Here is a 12,210-nt window from a genome sequence, read left to right as displayed (position 1 = left end):
TTAAAAATTAATATAAATACTTAAAGAAACATAGGAATATTTAGAATTGCTATTATGAACTTAATTACTGCAGCAAGAACGTTTTTTGCTAGACACTGGAAGTTAGATAGCTAACTAACAATTCAGCAATGGTTTGAGAAAATCAGGGAGATGCATCTGTCAGAAGAATGAATTTTTAAAGTACTTATTATGGCATCCTTTCATACTGGATAGAGATTAAAGTTTTCTCATTCCTTTGGCTTTGACTATAATTAATGTAAGATTTATTTTTATGTAGGTGTATTTACAGTAAGACAGATGGTATTGCTTAACTATGCTTGTTATGCAAAGGATTTTTCTATGTTTTGCATTTGTCTCAATACTCTATATAATAAAAAGGAATATATTCAAAACTTCCTTGATAGGAGCAAAAAATAATCTTTACTGCCTTTTCCTTTCCACAGCAACCTCCAGAAAAGCCACAGCTCAGTTTCAGGGAATCCTCCAGAACAATGCACAGCAACTACAACAATTAGCCATAGGCACTCACCTCAAGCCTGTGTGCACTTCTGCTGTTTCCATAGATTACTCTGCTCAGGGGTTGTTTTGTAGAAAAATAGGTGGTGGAACACATTAGCATAACTCATTAGCATATGCCACCCCTCCACCAGCCAAAAGCAATCCAATGCAAGAAAGGAAAGCCCTGGGCGAACAAGGACTGTGGAGGGTTTTTTCTTGCTGAAGCCTCCCATGCTACATGGTATATTGTTCTGGAAGACTGGTGAGGGGTGCATGAAGGAAAAGGCAGTAAAATAGTTTCTGTCACCTCATTCTGTTCACATAAGCCAAACTACAGTGGGCAAGTGATAGCAATATGTAGCTGTTATACTTATGTAGATAAATTAGTCTGAAACACTCTTATACATCAGTTAAGCTAAAGCAATTCTGGGGTATCTTGTGGGATATTAAGACATGTTGCATTCATTTTTAAAATGATATAGACTTCCTGTAAAATGTTAAGACAACGATTTGATCAAGTAAGAGAAAGTTTCTTTCAGAGTTCTGCCTCTTATATAAAACAAATACCCTTCAGTGCATCTGGCTATTGGCATTCCATACATATTTTACACATTCCACAATGAACAATGTAAAACAGTGAAATCATTATCACTGTTTTAGTGACAAGCATTAGCCAACCAAACCCCCACCAAGCATCTGGTGATGTGATAAGTGTGGTGATAGATTTTAAACTGAAAGTGTTAGCACTTCTGAGGACTATACCTGAAATGACATGCATAGTTTGAACATCACAAGGAAAAATCACTTTACTATAAGAATTTGGGTTGCCGGTAGGGGGTGGCCCCTGTGAGGTTGCCAGCTCCATGTTGGGAAACTCCTGGAGATTTGTGAGTGGAGTCTGAGGAGGACAGGCACCTCAGTAGGGTACAAAGACATAGAGTCCACCCTCCAAAGCAGCCATTTCCCCAGGGAAACTGATCTTTGTAGTCTGGAGATGAGCTGTAATTCTGGGAGATCCTCTGGCCCCACCTGGAAGCTAGCATCCCTAAAAGAATGAACAACACACTATCATATTAAAAATATTATTTTGTGGGAAAATGATTATTATTTCTACCCACACTATAACAAAGCTGATAAATCCCTTGGCATAAAGACTATTTATAAATGTAATAAATAAAGTAATATGGAGCCTTTGCTGAGCTCCAGCATTTACACAAAGAAAGATCCCCCAAGCTAATATACACATTAGTGCAAGTGAATCACAATAGAATAGTTTCTAACCAAACATCAATCACAGTATACATGGATTAAACCTTTTTAAAAAATCCCTTGTTATGTACAGTATTGTTTTCCTTTGGAAATTCAATGAATAACCCCAAGATTATTGACCACTGAATCACCCAATGAAACACAGGGAGAGTTTATATTAAAATCAGACTGATTTATGCTACATCCCTTCATAATAATAATAATAATAATAATAATAATAATAATAATAATAATAGTTCCTTCATTTTTCTGTTTTCCCCATGAGGCTTAAACAAATAAGCTACAGTAATTACAGATAAAGTGGCTCTTCACATATACGCAGCATACTAAGATAAAACATATGTCTGTTCACATCTTACTATGAGGTAAAAAGTGCAGAAAAGGGCAACTAAAATGGATTGAAACACTTTCCATATGAAGAAAGGTTAAAACGCTTGGGGCTCTTCAGCTTGGAGAAACGCTGACTGAGGGGTGACATGATAGAGGTTTACAAGATTATGTACGGGATAGAGAAGGTAGAGAAAGAACTACTTTTCTCCCTTTCTCACAATACAAGAACTCTTGGACATTCAATGAAATTGCTGAGCAGTCGGGTTAGAACTCATAAAAGGAAGTACTTCCTCACCCAAAGGGTAATTAACACATGGAATTCACTGCCACAGGAGGTGGTGGTGGCTACAAGCATAGCCAGCTTCAAGAGGGGATTGGATAAGCATATGGAGCAGAGGTCCATCAGTGGCTATTAGCCATAGCGTATTGTTGGAACTCTCTGTCTGGGGCAGTGATGCTCCATATTCTGGGTGCTTGGGGGGTACAATGGGAGGGCTTTTAGTTTCCTGGCCCCACTGGTGGACCTCCTGATGGCACTTGGGGGTTTTTTTGGCCATTGTGTGACACAGGGTGTTGGACTGGATGGACCATTGGCCTGATCCAACATGGTTTCTCTTATGTTCTTATGTATTAATGCTCTGTACCCAATTATTGTGTTCTGCTGTTGAAAGAATATTTCTGCCATTAAGGGAGGAAGTGTGCTTTCTATCAATTAGTCCTTCTACTTTAAGCCCCCTACTTCAGACCTATGCTGCTCCTGGAGTCCCAGGCAGCATTTCTTGGATATGGTGAGTTACAGCAGGATGTAGAAAGTCCCACTCCATGAGCTCTGCTCTACTTGAGGTTCTCATTGGCTACTCGAGGTTCTCATTGGCTGGGTTCAGAATACTGCTGAAAGGTATTTGAGTGTCCAGTTCACAGCATGGATACATGGATACAAGTGGCACAACAGCAAGATGACTCAGACAAAGCATAGAATTTAACCTATATTCCTTGTTGCCTTTCTGTACTACTAGCTGCTTCAAAGTAAGTAGATAGTACACCAACGTGCTGGGTCTTCCTATGCACTATGTCATCATTGATTATGGCACATTTGCCCCCAAAGGTTAGTCAAAACATATATAGAATATACAACATTAGTAGGCCTAACTAATGTATAAATCAACATCCTTTATCCACATTACACTACATGCAGTTATATCTTTTGTTGTTCAGTTGCACAGTTGAGTTCAACTCTTTGCAATCCCATGAACAAAGTCATGCCAGGCCCTCCTGTCTTCTACCATCCTCTGAAGTCTGCTCAAATTTGTGTTAGTTACATCAGCAATGCTGTCCAACCATCTCAACTTTTGCTGTCCCCTTCTTTTGCCTTCTGTCTTTCCCAACATCAGGGTCATCTCCAGTGAGTGCTCTCTTCTCATTTGGTGGCCAAAGGATTTGAGCTTCAGCTTCAGCATTTGACCTTTCAGGGAACAGTCAGGGTTGACTGATTTGATCTTCTTGCAGTTCAAGGGACTCCAGTACCACAGCTCAAAAACATTTATTCTCTGATGTTCTGAAAGTTATATCTAGCAACATACATTAATAAAAAGCCAGTGTGGTGTAGTGATTACAGTGTCAGACTAGGATTTAGGAGATCCAAATTCCAATCCCACACTCTGCCATGGAAGCTGGCTGGGTGAACTTGAGCCAGTCACACACTCTCAGTTTATCATACTTCACAGGGTTGTTACGAGGATAACATGGAGGAGAGAGAAATTATGTAAGCTGTTTGGGGTCCTCGAAGTGGGGAAAGCCAAGGTATAAATGAAGTAAATAAACTAATTGTAATCTATGGATGTCAGAGACGTTCAGATGGCAACATGCTTTATTAGCGAGTACATCACAAAGACAACATGGTGGGGCCAGGTCCCCTGTTATATACATTTCCCAGAACAACCTTCTTTCGGGTCAGGTCCAATCCTGGCCAGTTAAACTTCCCGCCACTGATCGTCATAGGCGGACTGCGTTTGTCCCTTCCAGGCACCGCCCACAGGTGCGCTGTGCCGTACTTTCTGGGATGAACGCCAGACACAACACTCTCCCCCCCTAGTTCAAGATACACCGCCGAGGTTTGGTCTGGGGAGTTGGGGCTGCTGTCTGGGGTTCTGTAACTTCTGGTTCCTCACTTTGGGCCATGGTCAGCAGAGCGTTGTCTTGATCCTGCGGAGGTATCTCCCCCGCCCTGTAAGGCTCCTTCGCCAGTGACCCCGGTGAGCTCAGCAGGGTTGCTTTTTTTGGCGGCCCTGTGCTCTCCCCGTTCCCCACTCCCCCTGGCCCTGCCGGTTCTTCGGCAGGGTGTGGCAGCAGAGTTGATCTATGTTTCTGCGGAGGAGCTGCCCTCCTTCCAATGAGACCTCGTAAGAGCAGGACCCGGTGAGCTGCAGCACCCGAGCTGGTATCCACTCCTGCTCGCTTGCAAAGTTCTTGGCATAGACCGGATCCCCCGGAAAGAACCCCCTAGTGGCCTCCCTGGTCTTGGGGGAGCTGCAGAGGTCTGTGGCCTGGTCGGGATGTAACCTATCTAGCCGGGTGGTTAACTGCCTGCCCATGAGTAACTCGGCAGGGCTTACGCCCATAGCCGGGTTGGGGTTGATCCTGTTCCCAAACAGGAAGGTGGACAGTCGGTGGTCCCAATCCCCTTGGACTATGCGACGCAGGGCCTCCTTGGTTGTGCGAACCATGTGCTCTGCTTGCCTGCTAGTGGCCAGGTGAAAGGGAGCGGACCGTATGTGGTGGATTAGGTACCTATTCAGGAATTCCTGGAACTCCTGGGAGGTAAAAGTGGTGCCGTTGTCCGTCACTACGGTGTCAGGGATTCCGTGGGTGCAAAAAACCCTCCGTAAGGCTCTGATTGCGGCCGCGGTAGAGATGGAAGTGACTGGGATTACCTCCAGCCACTTCATGTAAGCATCCACCAAGATAAAGAATATTTTCCCCTGGTATGTCTCCACAAAGTCTAAGTGTAGCTGGGACCATGGCACCCGATTGGATTCCCAGCAGTGAACGGGGGCGCCGGGAGGATTCAGTCGGGACTCTTGGCAGGGCGGGCACCTCCTAACCCACCCCTCAATCTCTTCATGCATTCCCGGCCACCATACATAGCTCTGCGCCAGAGCTTTCATACGCACCATCCCCGGGTGCGTCTTGTGCAAGGCTTTGAGCACTTGCTTCCGGAGTGGGGGAGGGACCACCACTCTGCTGCTCCAAAGAATAAACCCTTTGTGTAAGGAGAGTTCTTCCCAGCAGGAAACAAATGGTCTGAATGCAGCGTCCAATTTGCCAGTGGGCCAACCCCTCCCCACCCAGTCTGAAACGCATGCAAGGATGCAGTCTCTGCCCGTGGACCTGGCTACCTCTGCTGCATGGAGGGGCCGCTCCAGCAGAGATTCCAGGAGCATCATGTGGTGGGCCGGGGCCGAATCTGGGGCAATCTGTGGCAGCGGAAGGCGGCTGAGGGCGTCTGCATGGCCTATTGCCTTGCCGGGGTGGTAGACGAGCTTGTAGGTGTATGAGTTGAGGAACTCGTTCCACTGTAGGACCCACTGCAACAGGATCTGTGGTGTCTGGCGGTCTGGGGTGAGTAGGCCGAGCAATGGCTTGTGGTCTGTGGCAATCGTGAAGCGCCTACCATAAAGGTAGTTGTTGAATTTGTATACGCCCACCACAATTGCCAATGCCTCCTTATCTATTTGAGCGTAGTTGTGCTCAGCCTGGGTCAAAGTGTGACAGTAATAAGCCACAGGAACTTCTCTCCTGTACGGGAGTTGGTGGCCCAGGACAGTGCCCACTCCGTAAGGGGAAGCATCGCATGCTAAAATCACGGGGAGGGACTCATCAAAATGGTGGAGTACCTCATTTGAAACCAAGATGTCCTTGACCACCTGGAAGACCGCGACCATCTTTTTTCCCCAGACCCATTGTATATAGTTTAGGCCCTGTTGGCCACCAGGCAGTCTTATGCTTGTCTTTACTATGCTAAGATCAATAAAAATTGATGTTTTATTACCACCTCACCTCATCGATGAATTGAATCCACTATATTATAAAATCATATAGGGACAGCTATTTTTAATGGGGAAATGACAGGAGAGGACAGAGTTAAAGCTATTGATGCATTGCATATAAGTACACAAATCTTAACATAAACACATGTAGCTACCTATTAGTTCGAAAATATATTATTTCCTGCCTTCCTGTTATTTTTGATGAATATCAGTTTGCTTACAGGAAAAATAGATCTACTGAGGATGCTGTTAATACTGTTCTTTATACTGCTTTATCGCATTTGGATAAAAAAAGGACGTATGTTAGAATGTTGTTTGTAGATTTTAGTTCTGCTTTTAATACAATATCACCCCATAGATTGTTGTTTAAGCTTAAAGATTTGAAGCTGTCGGACTCTATATGTGAGTGGATTTTGAATTTTTTGTCAGGTCGTTCACAAAGGGTTAAAATGGATGGATATATTTCCTCCGTGAAGATCTTAAATACTGGCACCCCTCAGGGATGTGTCTTGAGTCCACTTCTTTTCACTATTTACACGTCTGATTGTGTTTCTAGCAGTCTGAGTAACAAAATCATTAAGTATGCAGATGATACAACGTTGGTAGGGCTCATCTCTGAGGATGATGAGTCTGCGTATAGGAGGGAAGTTCAACAGCTGTCCCTTTGGTGTAAAGTAAATAATCTTATTTTTAATATAAATAAGACGAAGGAAATTATAGTGGATTACAGGAAGAATAGTTTGGACATCCAGCCGTTGTTTATTGATGGTGTTATGGTAGAACAGGTGACAGAATGGAAGTTTCTGGGAATTACCATGAAACAGGATCTAACATGGGGGGCAAATACTTTAGCTCTAGAGAAAAAGGCCCAGCAACGACTATACTACTTAAGACTCTTAAGATCACTACAACTGTCAGGGAGTCTGCTGGTGGCCTTTTATCGTAGTTCCATTGAGAGCATTTTATCTTATTGCCTCTGCGCGTGGTTTGGGAGCTGCACGGAAGCAGAGAGAAGGGTGCTCCAAAGAGTGACGAGAAGAGCACAAAAGATTTGTGGATGTTCTCTCCCCTCATTGGTGGATCTGTATAATATGGGATGTAAAAGGAAGATACAAATGATCCTAAGGGACCCTTCACATCTGGGCCATTTGCTATTTGAGATCTTACCGTCAGGTAGACGATATAGAGTGTTGAAGGCTAGGACAAACAGATTTAAGGACAGTTTCTATCCAAGTGCTGTGGTTAGGCTAAATGCAGGGTTATGAAGGATTATCTGTTTTAGATATATTTAAATGGTTTAAATGGTTTTAATGGTTTTATGAATGTTTATCTGTTTTAGATGTATTTAAATGGTTTTAATGGTTTAAATGGTTTTAGATGTATTTAAATGGTATGAATATGAATATGTGTGTTTGATGTGTTGGTATGTTTTGTGGAAGAGCACCTCATTTCGTTGCTCTCTTTTTGTTGAGAACAATGACAATAAATTTATCTATCTATCTATCTATCTATCTATCTATCTATCTATCTATCTATCTATCTATCTATCTATCTATCTATCTATCTATCTGTCAGTATTGTGTACTCTGACTGGCAGTAGCTCTTCAGGGTCTCAAGCAGACTTTTTACATCCTCTGCTACCTGATCCTTTTCATAGAGTTGGGAGGGACATCCAGGGTCATCTAGACCAACCTCCTGCACAATGCAGGAAAATCACAAGTACCTCCCCCTGCCCTCATAATCTGCCTTGGTTCACAGAAACAGCATTGCTGTCAGATGACCATCTAGCATCTTTTTGTCAGTGGAGATGCCAGAGACTGAACTGTGGGGTTTATCTGAACCGGCCACTTTGAAGTCGAATGGCTGAAAAAGTTCCGGGGAACGGAGAACCTCCAGGGGAACCGAAAACTCCCCCGTGGCACATCCTTGGACCAAGGAGCGCTGCGGGACTCGAGTCCCCCTCCTACGTCCAGACACTATTCATCAGCCCTAAGCAGTGGAAGCCGAGAACCTCCATGGCCCTGATGGATGCCGCCCCGGCCCGCCATGAGACCCTCCTCACCTGACCAGCAGCAGGGGAAGAGATTGACGCCTCCCACGTAAGCTTGCCCAATTCGGAGGAGGAGGATGGCGGCGAAGGCCCCGGGGAAGAGGGTGAGAACGCCTGGTTAGAAGAGAGAATCCTGGGGAAGGTGAAAATCCAGATGAAAGGGTTGGCTAAGGACCTCCGTGGGGAGATCCAAAGCAACACTGAAGCAATAGCCAGGGAAGTAGGGCGACAGATCGACCGCCTACAGACCCTGTGGGAGATGGAACGACGGCAACCCTGGGGACTGGACCCACCCGTTCATCAACCTCCGGCAGGTCCAGTACCACTGGTACCTGCGCCGCCCGCCCCTCCTCTGGGGGGCCCAGCGCCCCGGAAACCGGGGAAGGCCAGAGAACTGGATCTCAAGTATGATGGAGACCCAGAGGAAGTGGAGTACTTCACCATCCAAGCCACCAGCTTCATGCACTACTGGGGGAACACTTTCCTCGACGAGGCGAGCCAGGTGGACTACTTGGGGTCGAAACTGACGGGAGCGGCCAGGAGATGGTATTTGAGCCTGTATGAGGCACGGGGTCCAGAATTGGGAAGCGTGCATGGATTCTTGCAAGCAATGCTACACCAATATGAGGACCCCCTCCGACAGACCCGTGCCCTCACCACGCTGAAAGAACTGAAGCAAGGGAATAAGTCGGTGAGGGAGTATGCGGCAGAGTTCCAGACCCACTGCACGAGGGTGAAAGGCTGGAACGAGGTGATGAAGATTGAAGCCTATCAGAGCGGTCTCAGGGCTAACCTCCTGAACAGGGCCCTCCACCAGGCCTGTCCAACCACCTTGGTGGGGTGGATGCGGCTGGCGGGAGAAGTCGAGACCAATATGGAGCGAGTGGCTCTGCAATGGCAACAAGAGGGGAGCAAAGGGGGGCGTGAGGCTCAGTCAGGGGCAAAGACTGAGTCTAAAAAATCAACACCACCCAGTGGCACCACCAAGGGGCCCTCCACCCGCAAGGGCTACAGATGTGGTGACCCCGGGCACTTGGTAGGAGAATGCCCAGAGAAACCTCGAGCCCCCCCCCCTTTGTCCCGAAGACAACAGCACCCAAATCAAAGAAAACACCGGGAAAAGCGAAGGAGCCCAGTCGGGGCAACACTGCACTATCGGCGGTGCTTGACGAGGATTTTACCAGGGGGAACAAGTCGGAGGAAGAATCGGAGCTAGCGGGAAACGGGAACGACCTGCCCTGAGCAGTGCCGGAAGGCAGGTCGACGCCACACCGGCACCACTGCGGGTGAGAATATCCAAAGAACTGCTTTTGGTCCCCTTGACTTTATTAAATCCTAATTCAAAAAGGCTTATGCACACCCAGGCACTAAACGACTCAGGGTGCACTATGGAAATTATCACCCCGAGGTTAGTTGAAGCGTTAGGATTGGCACGGACTCCCCTACCCCACCCGCTTCAATTCGAACAAATGGACGGGACAGTAATGAAAGGGGAGCCGTGTGTGGAAGAAACCCATTTTTTAAGGAACACTGGGACATGGAAGTGTTCGTAATCGCACCCTCCTCCTCATTCAATGTGGTGGTGGGGGTGGGTTGGCTAGCAAAACACCAACCGAGCATCCAGTGGGCGGAGCAAACCATAGACTTGGACAGGAAAAAATGTACCCACCACCACTGGTCGTTAGAATGGGGCCCCTCACCTCCCCCCAAGAACGAGAACTTGTGTTTAACCATAGAGGAGGTGCGGTCCATCCCCAAGGAGTACCGGGACTTACGTAGAGCATTTAGTGAGGAGGAGGCAAACAAACTTCCCCCACATAGAAACACAAACTGTGCCATAGAACTCATCCCGGGTCAAGAACTACCCAAAGCGAAGCTCTACTCAATGGGATGGGCGGGAAAAGCGGAATTGAGGAAGTTTCTGGATAAAAACTTAAAGCGGGGGTTCATTAGACCCGCCACGGCACCCCACACAGCCCCGGTACTGTTCAGAAAGAAGAAGGATGGGGAGCTTAGACTTTGTACCAATTTTCGTGGGATAAACGCCATCTCCATGTCGAATGCATATCCCATCCCCCTTATTAAGGACTTATTAAGCATGGTGTCGGAGGGATCCATCTTTACCAAGTTAGATCTGAGAGATGAATATTTCCGGGTCAGAATTAAAGAGGGAGATGAATGGAAAACGGCGTTTAATACACCCCTGGGACAATTCGAATACTTAGTGATGCCGTTTGGGTTGCAAGGCGCCCCAGGAGTGTTTATGAACTTTATCAACGAAGTACTAAGGGAATACCTGTACAAAGGGGTGGTGGTGTACCTGGATGACATCATTATCAATTCCAAAGATCTGCCCTCCCACATAAAGTTGGTGAGGAAAGTACTCAATACCCTGCTGGAGCACAAACTCTACGCTAAGCTGTCGAAATGGGAGTTTCATCAGGAGGAACTCGACTACTTGGGATTTAGAGTCTCGGGGAAGGGACTAGCCATGGACCTGGTCAAAATACAAGCAGTGTTAGATTGGGAACCCCCAAGGACATGCAGACAACTCCAATCTTTCCTCGTGTTCGCCAGTTTTTACAGGGGATTCATAGAAGGCTTTGCTAAAGTAATGATACCACTAACTGATCTACTGAAAACCAAAGGGAAGGGCCCCGAGGCGAACAGACCAGGGACTAAGCTGGCATGGTCTCCCAAATGCCAACAGGCGTTCGACAAACTGAAACAACTGTTCACTAGTGAACCCATCCTGGTGTACCCAAACAAACTGAAACCCTTCATGGTGCAATGTGACGCCTCCGATGTAGCTGTCGGAGCAATATTGATGCAGAAAGATGCAGGAGGCAGATTAAAACCATGCACTTATATATCCAAAAAGTTTTCTAACGAACAGCGCAATTGGTCAGTGTGGGACAAAGAAGCGTTTGCAGTAACTTTCACGTTGAAGACATGGCGCTCTTGGCTAGAGGGAGCAAGAGTACCGTTTGAAATATGGACAGATCACAACAACCTAGAGGCGCTGACTGGGCGCCGAAAATTAACTGCCAAGCAAATTCGGTGGACGGGGTTCTTCACCAAATTTGATTTTACTCTACGACACATACCAGGCTCTAAAAACTTTTTAGTGGACGCCCTCTCCCGGCTGCCTCAGCACGAGAGCCAAAGAGAGGAAACCATAGACTCCCTCATTCCCCTGTCAGCAGTAGCGGGGGGAGTAACCACCCGGTCAGGGAAAAAGACTGGGAACCCAGAACCATGGGGGCAGTAAACTGATCACCGAAACAGAACAAGAGGGGGAGGAACACCCCGAAGGACTAGTGAAAGGGGAAGGAGGGTTTTGGTACCACAAAGGGAAATTGTATGTTCCAAAAACCCTCCGCCAGGAAGTACTGCAGCACTGCCATAACAGTAAATTAGCGGGACATTTCGGCTACGTAAAAACGCTGCACTTAGTAAACAGACAGTTCTGGTGTTCCCAAATGAAAAAAGATATCTCAGAATTTGTAGCCTCCTACCCCACGTGTATCATGACCAAAAAGAGAGGAGGAAAACCTCCCAGTCTACTCCACCCTTCCTACCCCCACTGCCGAGCGGCTGTGGTCAGTAGTGTCTATGGACTTTATAGTCGAATTACCAGCATCTCAGGGGCGAACAGTGATTCTGGTGATGGTGGACACTTTTTCCAAGCAGGCACACTTCATTCCTTGCAAGCAACTTCCCACCGCCAAGAAGCTGGCCCGCTTATTTTTCCAGCACGTTGTTAAATTACACTCATTCCTGGATAAGGTCATTAGTGACTGCGGCCCGCAGTTCGTTGCCAACTTCTGGTGGGAGTTTTGCAAAATGACGGGCATAGAGCAGGGACTAAGTTCTGCCTACCATCCCCAGACCGGCGGACAGACAGGACGTGTGAACAGGCTTCTCGAACAGTACCTAAGATGTTATGTAAACTACCAACAATCTAATTGGGTGGAGCTGCTCCCCTTTGCAGAGTACAGGTAAATAACAGCGTGT

At 46.5% G+C, this 12,210-nt stretch overlaps 1 protein-coding gene across 1 annotated transcript in view; it reads right to left on the bottom strand.

The window, feature by feature from the left end:
• GAS2 (growth arrest specific 2) overlaps window positions 1–12,210 on the bottom strand; it is a 242,727-nt gene that overhangs the window by 91,231 nt on the left and 139,286 nt on the right. The window lies entirely within an intron of this gene.

Source organism: Heteronotia binoei, chromosome 21 (assembly GCF_032191835.1).
Source record: "Heteronotia binoei isolate CCM8104 ecotype False Entrance Well chromosome 21, APGP_CSIRO_Hbin_v1, whole genome shotgun sequence".
Classification (NCBI taxonomy): Eukaryota; Metazoa; Chordata; class Lepidosauria; order Squamata; family Gekkonidae; genus Heteronotia; species Heteronotia binoei.
The sequence above is the reverse complement of the archived record's forward strand: the minus strand, read 5'-3'. Positions and strand labels throughout refer to the sequence as shown.